Genomic DNA, 20,178 nt, shown 5'->3' with positions numbered 1-20,178 from the left:
AAACTCTGTGCTCACTACCTCATTTCTGTCTTTTTACCACTTAAGTGTTACTGTATATTTTAACCCAGAGTTCAAATGTTTAAGAAATTTAATGCATCATCAAAAACATGACGCTAAGCTAATTTCAATTGAAAATGGGTGCCTTTTCTTTCTTTAATGCACATTGTAACATGCTACTAAATTTGCCACTCTTCATTAGATTTAATTGAATCTGCAATTCCATTTTATAATCTAAATATAGCTGATGCTTTGTCGTAAAACTTCAGATTCTGTAGAGAGTAAGATAAATTGTGGTTGCAATGTTTTGTTGGCCTTGCTTATCTCTCAAACCAATTGAGTAGGTGGTGTGTGGAGAGAGAGAAAAAAATGTGTGCAGTGTTCACTAGGACTTTTATTGGAATCTGTGCAGTTGTTTTTGTGGAGAGAGAAAGAGGGCTGAATATGCAAGTGGCTTTGTTCAGACTTATTTTGCTATGTATGCATGGTCTTTTATCTCAGCTGTGGAGTTAGTATATTTAATGGGGTGAAGGACTGCATGGAGATTTTTACCCCTGCAAAAAAAAAGGTTTGAAACTTTTCACTTTTGATTGTTTGTTTGATATTAATACTTGGTGCATTTCCAGTAAATGATGTTTCTACTAACTGATATTTTCAACAATTTTGGATGTAGATAATTTTGAGATTCGACCAAATGTCAATTTAGTGTGTGTCAATATACATGGATAATAAATGTAATGCTTGTTTGTTTGCTTGTTATTTCCCTGAAACGCTAATTCCACCTAAAACGCGGCTTTTCAGTGCTTCTGTGGATCCTTGGTGATATCTGCATTGCTTACTGTACTTATTTCCTTGTTTCACTTGAAAGAAAGTTACTGTTCGTCGTTTTTGCATTTAAGTTACCTGTAACACATTGCATTTGTTACCTGGCACTTGCTCACTAAAGCGATTATTGCATTTAAGTTACCTGGCACTTGCTCACTAAAGCAATTATATGTCAGCACTAAAATATTAAAAGCACTACACCCTCACAAACTCCCCTTCTACCTCGTTCCCCATTGGCCCTTTTTTTTTTTTTTCAATTATAAAGGAATTCCCAATACTTTTCTAGCATGTCCAAAGGTCAGTTGTCAATCTCCTCTTCGGTCCAGCTGGTGAATCTGGGAATCTTGAGGCAATGTTACAACTGCCTCATGTACACAGACCACCCTCTCCTCCTCCCAACAAATTCCAACACATGTGAGAGATGCAACCATATAGCCATACTGGAGGCTAAGCTCTCTCAACTCAGTACTGGCGAAACCAGTCAGAAGGAGAAGGAAACCACACTCACTACAATTCCAGTCTCAAATAGACCTACCACGACAGCAAACCAAACACATAAACACACAAAAGCATACTTGGAGGCTCTAAATAAAAATCACCCTAAGCAGCAGAGACCTCCAAAGCAGACACCCAAGCAACCGCTACCCCAAAACAAAACACGTGCAACACATAGCTCACAAAGCCAGTGTGCCGAACAGTCACAGCCCCTAAGGCTAAACAACACACCTGATACACTTGTAATAAGTGACTCTATCGTCAGGCACACTGACGTCCCGCTCACCAGACTGAACAAGGAGAAGGTCATGGTGAGCTGCCTGTCAGGCGCTAGGATCCGCCACATAACACAAGCACTCAGGTCACTCCAAGGCAAGTACAAATATGACTCTGTCATTGTCCATGCTGGTGTGAATGTCCTGAAAAGGGACATAGAGGAGCTCTCTGAGCATGTAGCCCAGGCCGGTATGACCCTGACCTTGGGTAGCATCTTGCCCTCACCAAGAATTATGCCACAATATGAAGACAAGATGATCAATTTCAACAATTGGCTTAAGTATTGGTGTCATTCAAAGGGGATCCAATGCCTGTCAGCCTGGGATGACATGCTCGACAAGCCACGATGCTTCGCTAGGGATGGCTTGCACCTGTCACCCCTGGGCTTTCAGATATTGGCAAAGGCTCTTGCTACCCCCATAGTGCCTTTTTTAGACAAGGCTCAAAAGACAAACCCACCTCCATAGGTATCACAAGGGATAAGAAACTAAGAGTAATGCTACTCAATGCCAGAAGTCTAAACCTCAAGATGCACTTTTCGAGCTCTCCTTAGCATGGAGAGCATCGATATCTGTGCAGTAACGGAAACCTGGTTCAAGGCTCCCGAGAGCACCCCAGCACTACCAGGTTATACCTCATACCATGCTTTTCTGCCCGAAAACTTGGACTGTACCACAAAAGGAGGGGGAGTATCAATATTCATCAAAGATACCCACACCTCCAGGTTGGTGGCACAGCACGAAGCATCAGAGACTATCCATGTGCAACTAACAGTGGGTAAAACTGCCTTCCAGTTTATAGCCTGCTACAGATCACCCTCCCAAACCCAGGAACTCCACTCTGCCTTCCTGAGAACACTGGAAAATATGAAGGTCTCTCCAAACACCATTATATTGGGCGACTTCAACTACCCAAACATAGACTGGGAGCATTACTCTTGCTCCAACACTGTAGCCCAAAGGTTCCTAGAATTTATAAACTCAAATGCTATGGAACAACTTGTTACCACTCCCACAGGAGGGGAAAACGTACTGGACCTGATCATCACCAACATGGGGACTCTATGCTCCAGATCAGAAGTGTATCCCTCACTGGTAAGATCAGACCATAAACTAATCTCACTGGATATTCACATCCCGACTCCACCCCCTGCCCTGAAAACCAGGGACCTGGGGACCCAAGTTGATAGCAATCTCTCATTTGACAATCACGTGGCCAAAGTGGTTAGAAAAACATTTTATATATCCCACCTAATCATGAAGGGATTCACATCTAGATCTAAGTTTGTGAGAGCAGTACTTAAGTGTCCCTAAACTTCTCTAAAGCAAATTTCACATCCCTCAAAACCGAGGTGGAATCCTTCAAAGCCCCCGGGCCTGTGGAAAATACGGCCCAGACCACAGAATCCTTTATAAACGCATTCTATGAACACCTTCAGGAATGCATGGATCATGCAATCCCAAATAAAACCAAGACCCAATCCTCCAAAGGCAGACATCCTGTCTGGTGGACCCCAGCCATAAACAAACTATACAATAGAAGGAGGAAGCTACTACATGATAGAGCAAAATCCCAAAAAGGGAAGGCATCTCTGATCAGCATTAGCAAAAAACTACGGGCACTCATAAAATCGTCTAAGGCCAGCTTCAAGAGAAAAATTGCACAGGACACTAAGGATAATCACAAGGCTTGGCTTTCTTTAGTTATGTTAGGAACCTGGATGGGAATTCCCAGATATGCTCAGAATTAGTCCAAAATGACAAAAAATACACCGAACCCACAGACATTGCCAACATCCTAGCTGACAGGTTCAGCGCAAACTCCCCCCCCCCCCACCAAAAGGGCAAATATTTATCCCAGCAGAGTGCTGCCCCCTGACATCTCAGATGCTCAGGTAAGAGCTGCCCTCTCCAAAGCAAAAAACACAGCATTAATGGGACCAGACGGTGTCCCGGGCTGCGTCCTACATGAACTCCAAGAAGAGCTAAACCCAAACATAAAACTACTGTTCAATCTCAGCCTTCCTACAGGATATGTACCCAAAGAGTGGCGTACAGCAACAGTGGTCCCTCTCCATAAAGGTGGTGCCTCAACGGATCCTGGAAACTATCGCCCCATAAGCCTGACCTAGCTTGGTCTGCAAAGCTATGGAAAGGATCATCATGGACCTCATAAATAAAGATATTGGGGACCTACAGACACTGGATTCTACCCAGTTCGGCTTTAAGGGCAGATCCTGCCTCTTAAACCTGGTTGATTTCTTTGAAACAGTCACCAAGGGTATTGACGAGGGGAAGGTGGTCCACACAGCCTACCTGGACCTCGCAAAAGCCTTTGATTCAATACCCCACTCGGGCATTATAGATAACCTCACCAGCTTAAATATAAACCCCTATGTCACTAGATGGGTTGCAAACTGGCTCAAGGACAGAACCCACATGGTTAGAATTGCTGGAGCCATGTCAGACTCCAAACCAGTTACAAGTGGCATCCCACAAGGCTCAGTCCTGGGACCTCTCTTGTTCGGTATATATTTCTTGGAGGTACAGGCCAACACGGAAGGACTGTGGCTGACTAAGTTCGCAGATGACTGCAAACTGGGTGCCATAATCGCCTCTCAGGCCGACACAAGTATCCTCTAAAAGGGCCTCCTAGAAACAGACAACTGGTGCCAGAGCCATGGCCTCAAGCTAAACGCCAAAATGTGTATAGTCATCCCAAAGTGCCCACAAATTACCACATAGGTGGTCATCCATTAAGTACAGAAGAAGTAATTGGGGACCTGGGGACCCAAGTTGATAGCAATCTCTCATTTGACAACCATGTGGCCAAAGTGGTTAGAAAAACATTTTATATAGCCCACCTAATCATGAAGGGATTCGCATCTAGATCAGGGGAGGTCATCGTGCCTCTTTTTACTCATCCCTCATCAGGCCCATAATTGAGTACAATACCCCTTTCGGGATGTACCTTACCAGACACCTGCAGCAACTGGAAAGGCCCCAAAAGTACCTCACCAAGAGGATCATAGGGCTAAAACAGATGCCATATGCTGCCCGGTTAAAGAAACTCCAGCTCTACTCAGTGGCATACCGCCTGCTCAGAGGCGATCTGTGTCTGACGTATAAAGCCATGTCCAACCCGGAATTAATGGACATGCTGGACCTCAGAAAATCCAAATCCCATCAAGCTATGCGCTCTAGAGACTTGAACCTCAGCACTGAAATAAATAGGACATGCTGGAGGGACAGATTCATAACCCAGAGGCTCCCTTCACTCTGGAATAAAATCCCAGTCCAGGTTAGGCAGAGTCCCTCATTGACTCTGTTCAAGAGGAATCTTGAGTGGATGGGAGATCGTAGGTTTACCCCGGGTATCACTTCTGTGTCACTGTTAGACAGAGGCACAGTATACTAACCTCGAAAAAGAGCATAGCAAAATTAATTTAAAATGGGTGGCAAAAGCCAAACACACTCTGGCTAGGCTTATAAATGCCCTAGGGCAGATAGCCTAGTATAAACCTATGAACCAGTTTGTTAGCCAGTTAAGTGAACTGATCTGGTGATCCTTTTCAACTGTCACTTGGGCCTTGGGTACCATTTAACTCCGCACTCATATAAAGCTGCCATTTATACAAAAATTTTTTTTTTTTTTTTTAATGAACGTTTGAATATTCCAACTAAGAGCAGCTGCCCATTTGTAAAGACAGTGACTGTCAATAAAAAAAATGCATAACAATGTGGAAACCATTGCAATTTTGACTGGCGAAGGGCAAAAGCAGTGTGTAATTAGAATTTTATAGTTATGTTGTATACTTAACTGGAGTTTTGTAGGAGGACGACTCAAGTCAACTTTCTTGTAACATCTGCATTTCTGAACATGTTAATTTGTTACTTTTTGATTGTCCTTTAAGTTATTTTCATTATTTAAGCCAGTGCCAGTGGTTCCCAGGCTTTTTCGATTCTCGGCTCCCTTGCTGAATCCAGGTTTTCCCAAGCCCCCCCCCCCCCATAGCACGCATAAAGTGCATATTTCATTAATTCAATTTGACATTTGTTTAACGAGGCTGCTCGACTAGACTAGGAGACCTGGGGAGAAGAGCTCAAAAGTACAATAAAAAGACAATTGCCAAAAAAAGCATACATTCTGCTTAACAGCATAGCACTGATCTACTATGGTTGAGAGGTAAGCAAATCTAATGGCAACCTTATTAACTTTAAGTTTATAAGAGCAATATTTAAAATCTCTCCCTATTATTTGGCTCTGTCCAGCATACCTCTCAACTGTATAGATTTTTGCAGAATGTCCAGATTTTTGCCTCATATTTTTAGTCTTTTTCTCATAAAATTGTTCTTTTCTGGCAAATCACTGGCAGATCATTTGAGGATGAAGTCAGAAAATGACAGTTGCGTTTCATACTTCGCACCCTTCAGAAAATTCATGCTAATGCAAAACCTGCATTTCTAAGTGTCCCTATTTTGTGCCTTTGTACCCCACCTATTTTTGGCTTTGTCCAGATTTCTTGATCTGAGGGTGAGAGGTAATTGTCCAGACTTGCACAGACCTCATTGCCTCTGCTGCCAGGGATCACTCATACTCTTCTCTCTCTCTCTCCCCTGTGACACGCACCACACCCACTTCCTCATTCCTACTTGCATTCATTCTCTCTCTCTCTCTGTCTCTCTCTCTCTCTCTCTCTCTCTCTCTCTCTCTCTCTCTCTGTCTCTCTCTCTCTGTCTCTCTCTGTGTCTCTCTCTCTCTCTCTCTCTCTCTGTCTCTCTCTCTCTGTCTCTCTCTCTCTCTGTCTCTCTCTCTCTGTCTGTCTGTCTCTCTCTCTCTCTCTCTGTCTGTCTCTCTCTCTCTGTCTCTCTCTCTCTCTGTCTCTCTCTCTCTCTGTCTCTCTCTCTCTCTCTCTGTCTCTCTCTCTCTCTCTCTCTCTCTCTCTCTCTCTCTGTCTCTCTCTCTCTCTCTCTGTCTCTCTCTCTCTCTCTCTCTGTCTGTCTCTCTCTCTGTCTCTCTCTCTCTGTCTCTCTCTCTCTCTCTCTGTCTCTCTCTCTCTCTCTCTCTGTCTCTCTCTCTCTCTGTCTCTCTCTCTCTCTCTCTGTCTCTCTCTCTCTCTCTCTCTCTCTGTCTCTCTCTCTCTGTCTCTCTCTCTCTCTCTCTGTCTCTCTCTCTCTCTCTCTCTCTCTCTCTCTCTCTCTCTCTCTCTCTGTCTCTCTCTGTCTCTCTCTCTCTCTCTCTCTCTGTCTCTCTCCCACTTCTTCATTAATTCGCACATCGCTCTCTCTCTTGATCTCTCACACACACACAGCCACTTCATTCATTCACTCACAGATCACTGTCACTCCCTGATCTCTCGCACACAGACTCTCTTTTGCTTTTATGCGTGCATTCACTCACACACACAGACGCACACATACAGGCATTCGCTTACCTGGCGGCCTGGTTCCAAGTGCTCCACGGCCCAGTGGTTGGGGATTGCTGCTATACTTAATGCCAGTTCTGCTAAAAAGCTACAGTGTAGGTCTAGACTTAGTTTGCCATGAACTAATAAGCTTAGCTGCAAAATAAACTGCATACTGTTTGTGATTTATTTTGCAGCTAAGCTTATTAATTTGCGGCACCCCAGTGAGGAAGATGTGGCTCCCCAGGGCACCGCGGTGCACACTTTGGGAACCCCTAAGCCTCTGAATTCCAAGGACCGGGTTTATTTTACTCGAGCATTTTTCACATGCAGCTAATCCAGAAAAAGTTGGTTTAATTTTTGAGGACCCATGGTTATGAGGTTATAAAAGTAGAATATGCAAGTGACTATTTTAACCTGGTTTGTTAGTGTAATTAAATTCTTTAAATTTAGTAATATTTTGAAGGAGGAGGGGAAATGTTGAGAGTCAGATCTTGAGTCTTAAAAGACAAGCAAAAGACAATCAAATGTCATTCTTCCTTAAACTTGTTTTTTGCATGGTGGCGAGCTGCTCATAGCCTCCATGAACTTGTATATACCAATTTAGAGAAAGGGGTGTATTCCAAGAAATGGCAATCTCTGACATAGTAGATACAGTTCTCGAATTATGGTCATTCGGACTCCACAAGCCAAGTCCTGACATTTTAACTAGTTAGTAGCCACAGTGGCAGTGGTAGTAAGGATGAGAGCGGTAATTGGAAGCTGAGGGCTTTCTGTATTGAAGTTTGAAGGGAAAGGTAAAATATACAGCTAAGTGACTTGATCACTTTGAGACAAAGATGGGTGCAGGGTTAGTAATTTAGGATTATAGTGTGGGTTTAAGTTTTAAAGTCTGTTTTTTAATAAAAAAAAAAGACTTTCTGGAAAACTTTGCAACTCTGTATCATAACAAAGATGATTTTATTGTAAGGGTAACACTGCTTTCTTACCTCTGTTCAGTTCTTGTCAAAGGAAGCTGTGTTGATGCCTCCATATTTGTTGGGAGCCTTAAATCCAGACTAATTGCCTGCAAACTCACAAACCAAACTACTTATGATCCAATTTACTTTAAGCAAAGACATAAGAGTTTATAGCCTGCTGTAGGACAGTCTGCATTGTCACCATATGACAATGAGAGATTCCCAAGTGTACTTATGGAAACACCGATAATGAAAAAATCTTTTATGATTGAATCAGTTCTACTTTAGTGCAAGATATTTGGACAAAGACTAAAAGGGTGGACAAAGGCCCAAAAATAGGGACATATTTTAAATACTGCATTTATAAACTTAGAAAGTTGCTAAAATTGCACTATTTGTGTTTACCTGTATTTTCTGAAAGATATGACATCTGAAACTCAAATTATTTAGTGGCTTCAGTCATCAGTGATTTGTGAGAAAACCACAAGTTCTATGAAGAATAGACCAAAAATATGGACATTCTGCAAAAAACTGGCCAGTTGAGGTATTATTTCAGCATCCCTCAAATCAATGTACCAGTTCCTCAAAAGCTAGGTATACCCAAATATTCCTTTATGTAATTAATCGTAATTCTTTATTACAAATAGTAAACCAGTTGACTAGGAGTGATGGAACATTCTAGACCTCATCCTTGCCAACATCTGTACCACCCCTGTAGTATCCCCTTCTCTGGTTAAAGCTAACCACACTTTGATCTTCAAAGTCTAACATCCTAATAGTGAAGAGTTTTTTGAATGTAAGGACTTGAAATGAACTAGAATTTACTGGTAATGTTAGAAGTCCACATACAGCTTTAAATGCTACATAAGCACCCAAGTTTTACTCTTACTTTAAAATTGTATTAATTTGGCATTCCTCATTAGAACCTCACTAGAACCAAGTATAATGGGGGATATTCAGAAGTAAAATACGTTGCTGGTCCTTCAGTAAAAAAATTAACAAAAGAAAAAAAACATTTTTTTAACAAGTCTGAATCGTTTTATATGAAGGACTCTGGCAAAAAAATCTACAAGTAAAAACTGAAGTCTTCATCATGAAGACCAAAGCAAAACAAGAAATGTAAGCACCTGGGGTAATTATAACTTATTTAATTACATTAGAAAAATAAGAATAACACCCAGCAGTATTCTAATCTAATTCAAAATGCCATCACCCATTCTGACACTAAGGATATAGACCATGCTTTGGCAGATTAACTCAGTGTGAACATGTTCTCCAGAAACCGGCACTGAAGTTCGCAAACCCCCAAGGGCCAGATTCACGATGGCTTGCATGGAGTCTACGAGTAGAGTAAGACTCCATGCAGCCATCATGTCTGACGAGTGATCCAGGAACAGCCTGTAGGGGTGTGTAAGAGAGCTCCTAAAACGTCTCCTACACGACAGGGCTGGGATATGCAAATTACCTCACTTGCAGCCGAAAGGCATGCAAATGAGGTAAATTTGCGATCCAGGAAGCACAAACCTGTCCGAGTAGGAGACGTGTTAGCTACAGAAATCTACTCAGTTGACAGCTGAGTACTGTTCTGCAAATAACACAACGGAGCATTGTCGGCTCCAAATAAAGGTTGCATATGGTTGAGGAAGCATGCCAATGGCCAAATATACGGACATTGGAAAGTTTCCCAGATGCAAAATTAAAATAAAAATTATTTTTTTTGGCGATTGCCGATGTTTAAGCGCAGCGCCGTGCAAATGGGGTGCGCTATAAAGTCATAAAATAAGACAATAAAAGCCACAAACGTGGAATTTATGAAAATTGTTAAATGACAATGTGTAAGGGAATAGCAGGCTGAAGACAACATAGCCACCGAGTAGGGGTTGCTAAGGGGAGAAGCCCAGTCTAAGACATGTAACCAAGCATTAATTAGTAGGCAATCCTATGTAAATGAGTGTTAGGATAGTGAATCACACTTTTACATAGCAAATGAGCACAGTCAGTGGAGCACAGTCAGTGGAGTGTAGGAGTAGGATATGGGGAGGAACAGAGTAGGAGATAGGTGACATCACAAGGGGGGTATGTATGAAAGTAGTGAAGCTCATTGGAGCACAGTGGCATGTGTTAGCTGTCAGTTAGACATCATGTAAAGAGGTGTGTCAACAGGTAGGCCAGGGAAAGCCAAGAAATGGAAGGTGTATACTGTATACTGTGGATAACACCAAAGTTTCTTGCTGAGCATGCATGTGCACGTGTGCGCGCCTGTAAACTCGAGTAAGACAGAGTGCGCACGTGGAAGCGTGAGTGCACGCGTTTAAGCTGGAGAAACCATGTATAAGGCTGTTGGAAGACCTGTAAGCGTGTTTGCACTGGTGTGCGCATGTTTTAACCCGAATAAGCAAGTTTTAGTCAGTCTAAGCATGTGTGCGTGTGAGCTGCTGCGAGTGTGTTTCCGCTTGTATGCACGTCGCTCCCCCGAGGAAACAGAAAGGAAAAAGGAAGCACAACAAATAGTAGGAAGCTACCAGGGAATACTAGTAGAGCTAGCAGGTGCAAACAATCAGAATTGGGCAATTACACAGGCAGAACACTAGCCCAGCCCAGCACTTAAAACTCTGCAAACAACAGTGCAGTTTGTTTCTCAAGAGACACTACAACACTGGAGTAAGCTACTAGAAGTGAAAACTGAAAAAGCTACACTCCGACAAAAAATGCTAGGGTCTGCCATTGCTGTTATAAGGCGACATATGCAACATGCTAAGGGTGGTGACAATGCAAATGCTGCCGGACAACCCACAGTGAGGAGACTGAGAAGAGTGTACAGGCCCAGGGTCACCTACCAGGGGTTACATGAGCTGGAGATGGTGGGGCGCTGTAGAGTGGACAGAGGCCTCCTGCAGCAAATTGTTGAGCTGTGCAGGCCACGCCTCACACACAGAACCAACCGAGGGGAACCCATCCCAGTGGAAACCAAGGTATGTGTTGGCCTAAGAATACTAGCAACAGGTACCTTTCAGAGACCAACTGGTGATATGATGGGATATCACAGGCATCATCATCCAGGGTACTGCACCAGTTCCTTGATGCCATGTCAGCACATGTCGGTGATCATGTATATTTCCCCAATTCCCGTGAGGTATTGGCCAGCAATATGTGTCTCTTCCAGCAAATGGCAGAATACCCAGAGGTAGTGGGTGCAATAGACTGCACGCATATACGCATCAAAGCACCAGCTGGTGAGCGGGGTAGGGCCTACATTAACCGCAAGGGCTTCCCCTCCATCAACTGCCAGGTCGTGTGTGATGCCCAGGGCATAATAATGAATGTGTGTGCTGGCTACCCTGGAAGCTACCATGATTCCCATATCTGGCATCTGACGCAGCTGTACCAGACATTTGCCAATAGGGACATCCCACATGGTCACTTAGTGGGGGATGCTGGCTATGCACAGGAGCTGTGACTGATGACACCCATCAGAAACACACGCACCCGAACAGGAACGCCATAATGAGGCACACACACAAACACAAAATGTAATCGAGCGTGTGTTTTGGTTGCTCAAGTCACGGTTCCGGTGCCTGGACACATCTGCTGGAGCCTTGCAATACTCGCCAACTACATGTACCCAAATTGTCATGGTATGTGCTATGCTACATAATGATTCTGCGAAAACAGCTGCAGCAGGACCAGCATGGGCCTGGGCCAAACAGCCCCCCACCAGTGCCAAGGCCATCACAGGCAGGGCGTGACTCGGAGGAGGAACAACCTGAGCCTGCCACAGTAGGCAGAAGGAGGCATGCCCAGTATGCCTTGGCCTTGACAAAGAGGCAACGCATAGCACATACACTGGCTCAGTAGGAACCCTGGAAATGATACCTCTCTCTGACTCGCACATATAGTAAAAGGGATGCCTAATTTGACACTACCTGTTTCCAAACATGTATAGGGAGTGTAGTATGTGCATCTGACATAGGCAGCCCTGCAGCACCACCTGAGGCATGATTGCCACGTGTTAACCAATGTAAGGTAGTGCTAAACAGCATTTACCACCATGTAGTATATGCAAACTTGATGACCTTGAGTATCGTCCTACCCTCACCAAACATGAGGCCACAATATGAAGACAAGATGGTCAATTACAACAATTGGCTTAAGTATTGGTGTCAGTGAAAGGGGATACAATGCCTGTCAGCCTGGGATGACTTGCTCGACAAGACATGATGCTTCGCTAGGGATGGATTTCACTTATCACCTGTGGCCTTTTGGATATTACCAAAGGCTCTTGTCACCCCCATAGTGCCTTTTTTAGGTAAGGCTCAAAACACAAACCCACCTCCATAGGTATCACAAAAGATAAGAAACTATAAGTAATGCTACTCAATGCCAAAAGTCTAAACTACAAGATGCACGCACTCCAAACTCTCCTCAGCATGGAGAATGTTGATATCTGTGCAGTAACAGAAACTTGGTTCAAGGCTCCCAAGAGCACCCTAGCATAACAGGTTACACCTCATACCCTGCTTTACAGCTGCAAAACATGGAACAAACCTACAAAAGGAGGGTGAGTATCAATATTTTTCAAAGATACCCACACCCCCAGGTTGGTGGCACAGCGTGAAGCATCAGAGACTATCTATGTGCAACTAACAGTGGCTAAAACTGCCTTCCAGTTCATAGCCTGCTACAGACCACCCTCCTAAACCCAGGAACCACACTTGGCCGACTGGAGAACGCATGAAAATATGAAGGTCTCCCCAAACACCATTATATTGGGCGACTTCAACTACCCAAACATAGACTGGGAGCATTACCCTAGCCCAAAGGTTCCCATAATTTATAAACCAAAATGCTATGGAACAACTTGCTACCACTCCCACAACAGGGGAAAACATACTGGACGTGATCATCGCCAACATGGGGACTCTATGCCCAAGACCAGGTGTGTATCCCTCACTGGTAAGATCAGACCAGAGAGTAATCTCACTGGATATTCACATCCCGATCCCAGCCCATGGCCAGAAAAACACAGTGAAAATTATTCACCAAAGCAAATGTCACACTCCTCAAAACCGAGGTGGAATCCTTCACAGCCTTTGTGCCTGTGGAAAATATGGCCCAGACCTCATAACCCTTTATAAACGCATTCTATGAACACCTTCAGGAATGCATGGATCATGCAATCCCAAATAAAACCAAGACCCAATCCGCCAAAGCCAGGCATCCTGTCCGGTGGACCCCAGCCATAAACCAACCATACAATACAAGGAGGAAGCTACTATATGATAGATCAAAATCCCAAAAAGGGAAGACATCTCTGATCAGTATTATTGAAAAACTACGGCCACACATAAGATCGTCTAAGGCCATCTTTGAGAGAAAAATTGTACAGGACACCAAGGATAATCACAAGGCATTCTTTACTTATGGTAGGAACCTGTGTGGGAATCCCCAGATATGCTCAGTAGTAGTCCAAAATGGCAAACAAAACACCAAACCCACAGACATTGCCAACATCTGAGCTGACAGGTTCAGTGCAAACTCCCCCCTCCCCCCCCAAAAGGGCAAATATCTATCCCAGCAGAGTGCTGACCCCCTGACATCGCAGATGCTCAGGTAACAGCCAGCCTCTCCAAAGCAAAACACACAGCATCAATGGGACCAGACGGTGCCCTGGGCTGTGTCCAACATGAACCCCAAGAAGAATTGAACACAAACATAAAACCACTGTTCAATCTCAGCCTTACCACAGGATATGTACCCAAAGAGCAGTGTACAGCAACAGTGGTCCCTCTCCACAAAGGTGGTGCCTCAGTGGATAATGCAAACTATCGCCTCAGAAGCCTGACTAACTTGGTCTGCAAAGCTATGGAAAGGATAGTCATGGACCTCAGAAATAAAGATATTGGGGACCTACAGACACTGGATCCTACCCAGTTTGGCTTTAAGAGCAGATCCTGCCTCTTAAACCTGGTTGTCATTTGAAACTGTCACCAAGACCATTGACGAGGGGAAGGTTGTCCACACAGCCTACCTGGACCTCGCAAAAGCCTTCCATACAGTACCCCACTTGGCCATCATAGATAAGATCACCAGCTTCAATATAAACCCCTATGTCACTAGATGGGTTGCAAACTGGCTCAAGGGCAGAACCCACATGGTCAGAAATGCTGGAGCCATGTCAGACCCCAAACCAGCTACAAGTCCTGGGACCTCCCTTGTTTGGTATACATTTCTCAGAGGTACAGGCCAACACAGAAGGACTGTTGGTGAACAAGTTTTTAGATGACTGCAAACTGGGCGTCATAAACGACCCTCCAGCTGACACAAGCATCCTACAAAAGGGCCTCATAGAAACAGACAACTGGTGCCAGAGCCATGTCCTCAAGCTAAACGCAAAACAAAGTGCCCACAAATTACCACATAGGTGGTAACCCATTAAGTATGGAAGAAGTGATAAGGGACCTGGGGACCCAAGCTGATAGCAATCTCTCAGTTGATAACCACGTGGCCAAAGTGTTTAGAAAAACATTTCATATAGCCCACCTAATCGTGAAGGTATTCACATCTACATCAGGGGAGGTCATCGTGCTTCTTAACTCATCCCTCATCAGGCCCATAATTGAGTACAATGCCCCTTGTGGGATGTACCTTATCAGACACCTGCAGCAGCTGGAAAGACCACAAAAGTACCCCACCAGGAGGATCAAAGGGCTCAAACACATGCCATTTGCTGTCCAGTTAAAGAAACTGCAGCTCCACTCAGTGGCATACCGCCTGCCCAGAGGCAATCTGTGTCTGATGTATAAAGCAATGTCCAACCTGGAATCGATGGACAATGCTGCACCTCGGAAAATCAGAATCCCATCAAGCTACACGTTGAAGAGACCTGAACCTCATGACTGAAATAAATAGGACATGCTGGAGTGACAGATTCATAACCCAGAGGCTCCCCCCATTCTTGAGCAAACCCCCACTCCAGGTTAGCTAGAGTCCCTCATTGACTCTCTTCAAGAGGAGTCTTGATGAGTGGATGGGAGATTGTAGGTTTACCCTGGGTATCACTTCTATGTCACTGAGGCACAGTATACTAACCATGGCAAACTCCACTTAAAATGTGTGTTGAAAGCCAAACACACTCTGGCTAGGATTATAAATGCCCTAGGGCAGATAGTCTAGTATGAACCTATGAACAGAATCACACACACCAACTAGCACAACTGTGGTCAATATGGGGGGCAGGGGGGGTGTGTTTGTATGCAATTCTCTGTGAAAATAATGCCTTTTTGAAGACTGGGATAATGCACTAAAAGATGTACATTCCTCTTTGGAAAGACTGATGATGTCAGCACCCTATAAATACAGCAGAAGATAAATCGTCCAGTAATGCGAATAGCACGCTGTGCTAATGCGTCTCTCTCAAGTATCATAACATAGGTAGGGGTTTGAATCCTACAAATGCCATGGTGCGTTTGTCACACAGTTTCAGTGTGTTGTGTGTTTTGTTTTTATTATTGTATGACATATTATTACAACAGTAATTTCAATGCACACATTAGGTATGTGTGTGCCACATACAGATATGTACCTGTGACCTTTAATAGTTCCTACGTGTGAAGCCTGCCCTATATGAATACAGTTGTTACCTTTGCCAGCATGTGCCGCAGCTTACCAGACCTTAGGCCATACATGTATGTTGGTGACAATGCAGGCTACTGCAGTGATCTGTGTCCTAGGCCAACTATGTGACAACGTCTATCAATGACCTCGCTGATGTTATGGATGGCAGACGCAACATCACGCATAGTGTCATTCATAGCGGTGCGATGTGCTCTAAGCTCCCTCAGACCCTGTCTGGTGTACCGTTTCATACGTGCCTGTGCCTGCATTACAGCCCGGAACATAGCTGAGGTTGAAAGACCTCTGTGGGCACGTCTGACAGGGGCAGTACGACCACTGATGCTCCCACTAGAACCCCTGGACATTTGCCTGTGTGGTACCATGTCAGGAATCTGGCCATGGCTGCTGTGAGGGGATGCATGTGCCAATGATACCACACTACCCTGGTCAATGCCCATTGTATGCTGTCCCTCAGCTAAGGACATTGGTGACAATGGATGTATCGGCAGGATGACTGTCCGCATTGATGGGGTTGACTGCTGTGTAGTGTCAATTGGCTGACCAACGGCAGACCCTGTCACACCTCCCTGTGCCATTACACATGTATCATCATAATCACTATCCCCAGTAGTGGCTTCAGGTTCCCTGCTGCACTCCACCAGAGCAACATCAGAACCTGTGAGAGGAAGATAGGAAACACAGTTTACAAATGTGTACATGATATTAGCACACAGGCACACAAGCACACAGGCACACTCCTCAGTACAGCAGATACAAACACAGACACACCTGCAATCCAACACGTACACAATACTGTTTTAGGGTGGGTGACAGTATCACAAGGAAAAACATCACTGCACACGTGTCAGCATGCAGATTGTGTTGCACAGGAACATGCAGTGCAAGTGTAGACAGCCCTTGTTAATAACAGTATACGTGTACTTGATGCTTGTGTGTAGTTCAGTGATTGTCTCCACCCTGGGACACAATGTGTACAAGGACATAACAATGTTGTGCAAGTGTTACAAGCTGTGGGTGCATATATTTTTACACACACACACGCACACACACACAAAACACATGACAGTGCTACGCAATGACTGCTATGTGTACTTTTGTGGTCGGCGGAACTGGATGTGGTGTAGTAACGTGAGCCATGATCAACATGCTTCTTGTGGTCAGTCAACAATAATAATGTGTGCCAGACAGGCAGCTAGCATGCTGTACCTGACGTTTAGTAACATGACTACATCCACAATTACACAGCCACTTGTTACATGGGGTTTGTAAGGTGGCTAATAGTGAGCATTGACCAAAAGCAAGGAAGTGTCCACAACGTACTGGTAAACCAAAAAACGTACACAAACCGAACCACAGGCAATGAAGACACCCACAAGGAGCTAAGGGTATAATTCACCCAGCTCTATATCCACTCGAAGAAAATATACATTCCAAGGCAAACTGCTGAAAAAATAGTAAGATCCGCAAGCTGTTGTTCTAACGTTTATTCACATCCGTTTTCGTCCACAACTTCATCAGAAACATTTTAAACCCTCCCCTTCATGCCTTATATAGTAAAGCCAATTAATGTCTAAAATATTTCACATACAAATTGTCTCCATTTAAAAGTACATGCAGCCTACATTGAAAATATATAAAAGATCTAAAAAATAGTATAAATATATCCAATGTCACAATAACATCAATAAACCTTTCTATTATCCCCTAAACAGTATGCATAAATTATTTAATAATTAAAAATGTGGGTTTAATGGTTAAAATATGATACAAAAAACAAGCTACAAATAACAAGGAAATTTTCTAAGATGAGGAGGACAAAAAATACATATTCTAGAGTCTGCTAATTATAATTTTGCAGCCCTCAGTTTGAGTACTGGTCCCAGGGAAATCATGTCGTTTAAACCTGGGGGCTTTGTGGCTTCTAATGTAATTTGCCAAAAAAGCTCCCTATATTCTACCCTGGTCTCCCACATCCCACCTCTAGGGTCAACATCCACCACTTCCAGAACAAAAAATTGAAACTTTGCTTTTACACAATGGCAAGAGTGTTTAAAAAGAGCATTACTTTCTTTCTTAATCCTCATTTCATACAGATGTTCATATATTCTTTTTTTAAGAGGTCTCTCACTCTTACCAATATAAAATGAGTTACATACTATACATACAGCCAAGTAAATAATACCTTTTGTATTACAATTAACAAATGAATTTACATAAAACCTCCTATTCCTTGCCTGTAAAAAATAACTGTCACCTATTGCTAAGCATGAACAATATTTACAGGCTCCACATTTAAATAAACCTTTTTTCTTTGAGGAATTATGTGAACCGAAATCTTTATGTCCCCTCTCTAATAGGTTTTTAATAGTGTTGCCTTTCTTATATACAAATTTTAGTTGGTCAGAAAATATGCAGCCCAAATCAGATATTTTTGAGAAATTCTCCCATTCTTTATTAATAATTTTCTTAACCAAGGTTGATTGTCCATCATAGGTCATCACCACACTATTATTGTAAGCACCTGTTATCTTTTGTTCACATGCCATATCTGTAACGGAACTATTGTTCCCTAAAATGGGGGCAAATCTAGAATTCCTACCTTCAACAACCTCCTGAAAAAGTTCATTAAAAAGTTGGTTGGGGTACCCCCTGTTTAAAAATTGGATCCTTAACCATTCACATTCTTGTTTGAACTGCTCGTTGTCAGAAGACATTCTGCTAATCCTAACCAACTGACCCTTAAGTACTCCTTTTTTCTGAAAAAAAAAGGGTGCGAGCTGGTATAATGCAGGTATGAATTAGAGAAAGTTTCCTTCCTGTAAATCTTTGATACAAATTTATTTTCATTTTTAGTGATAGTAATATCCAGGTAATTAAGAGTATTCTTGTCAAAGCTATATGTAAAGTTAAAAAATTCCGTGGTATTATCAAGGTAATTAACTCTATAAAAGAAGTTTCGTCCCCTTTCCATAAAAAGCAAAGGTCGTCTAAAAATCTCCCATAGAGTAACCAGTGTTCCTTGTACATAGAATTGAACAGGAAATTGTTCTCCCAATATGCCATGATTACATTTGCATAGGTGGGGGCACAGGGTGCCCCCATTGCTATGCCCCTTACTTGTTTAAAGTATTCCCCTGAAAAGTATATAAAATTATTTTTCAATATAACTTCCATAAGGGTTAGAACTTTTAAATTCATTATTAGTTAGTTCATTATAATCAACCATCATTTCTTCAAACCATTCCAACCCTATGTCATGGGGAATACTTATAAACAGGTCAACAACGTCCATTGTTCCAAAAGACAATTCCTTTATACACAGAGTGGTCAAGCTTTCTTAACAGGTCCCATGAATCTTTCAAGATATTATGATTATTAGTTACCAGTTTCTTAATTTTCATATCGACATACTTAGCTAGTGGTGTAGTAATAGAATTGTCTGCTGTCACAATAGCTCTTAGGGGTGGATCATTTATATCTTTGTGCGTTTTTGGTATGCCAAAGATAACTGGTACTTTTGGCTTATCCACATACAGGTATCTAAATGTCCCTTGATCTATTAAACCCTCTAGCATTAAGTCATTGAGGAGCAAATATATCTTTTTATATAGGCAATATTAATTTCATTGATCGATGTCCTTGCATATTTATCTGTATTAAGGATTTCCATAATTTTTCTTTCGTATAAAATTTGTTCCATGAACACGACACCCCCACCATTGTCTGGTTTCATCACACGTAAGCCTCTGTCCCTACATATGTTGTCTAATAAGCTTTTCTTCCAGTGTTAAGTTGTATTTAACGAAACTGTGTGAGTGAGGTTCTCAACATATGTTCTATCAAGTTCTCAAAATTTTTTAGTTGGGGATGTAGTGGGGGGTCATATGTGCTTTTCCTTCTAAGACCATTTATTTGATTGGACATATTATTGTCATGAAACAAAAGTTCCAGATTCTTTTTCCTTATAAACATCTTTATGTCTATTAACAAGTTGAACATGTTTGTTTTCTTAGTTGGAATAAAACCGAAACCTTTTGAAAATACATTAAAAGTAGTTTCAGTCACCGGATAACTGGAATAATTATAGATGGTAAAATCTTTATATGTCCACTTGAAACCAGTATTAACCACCTTATCCACTAATTCCACTTGGTTAAGTTCCTCATTTGGGGTCTCCCCTGGTTTCCTTGGTAGTTTTTTGAATGGGAGTCACTGTTGTTCTTAGACCTAAGCCTCTCAGACCTCCTAAGTGGTGGAAACTCACTGTCATAGCTCTCATTAGCATAAAACACATCTCCATTAATATTCATTTCAGTTTGAAACATACAAATAATGTGTGCCAGACAGGCAGCTAGCATGCTGTACCTGACGTTTAGTAACATGACCACATCCACAATTACACAGCCACTTGTTACATGAGTGAGCATTGCCTAACATGAATGTATTATTTGTTCAAGACTGTTGCACAAAGACATGATAGGCCTCTACCCTTCAGGTATATTATTTGTGCTGCGTAGATAAGTGGGATACTGAAGGGTGGCCATACAGCAGGTGTCATAATTGGACATGTGTAGCAGGCTAAGGTGT

General features: G+C 42.8%; 1 protein-coding gene across 1 annotated transcript in view; it reads left to right on the top strand.

Moving 5' to 3' along the window:
* Positions 1-20,178, top strand: part of PLBD2 (phospholipase B domain containing 2) — a 634,614-nt gene that overhangs the window by 19,518 nt on the left and 594,918 nt on the right. The gene's annotated exons all lie outside the window — the stretch shown is intronic.

The sequence above is a fragment of the Protopterus annectens genome, chromosome 4.part0 (genome assembly GCF_019279795.1).
Source record: "Protopterus annectens isolate FY-2018-M chromosome 4.part0, PAN1.0, whole genome shotgun sequence".
NCBI classification, from domain to species: Eukaryota; Metazoa; Chordata; order Ceratodontiformes; family Protopteridae; genus Protopterus; species Protopterus annectens.
Note: the sequence above shows the minus strand (reverse complement) of the source record. Positions and strands in the feature narration are given on the sequence as shown.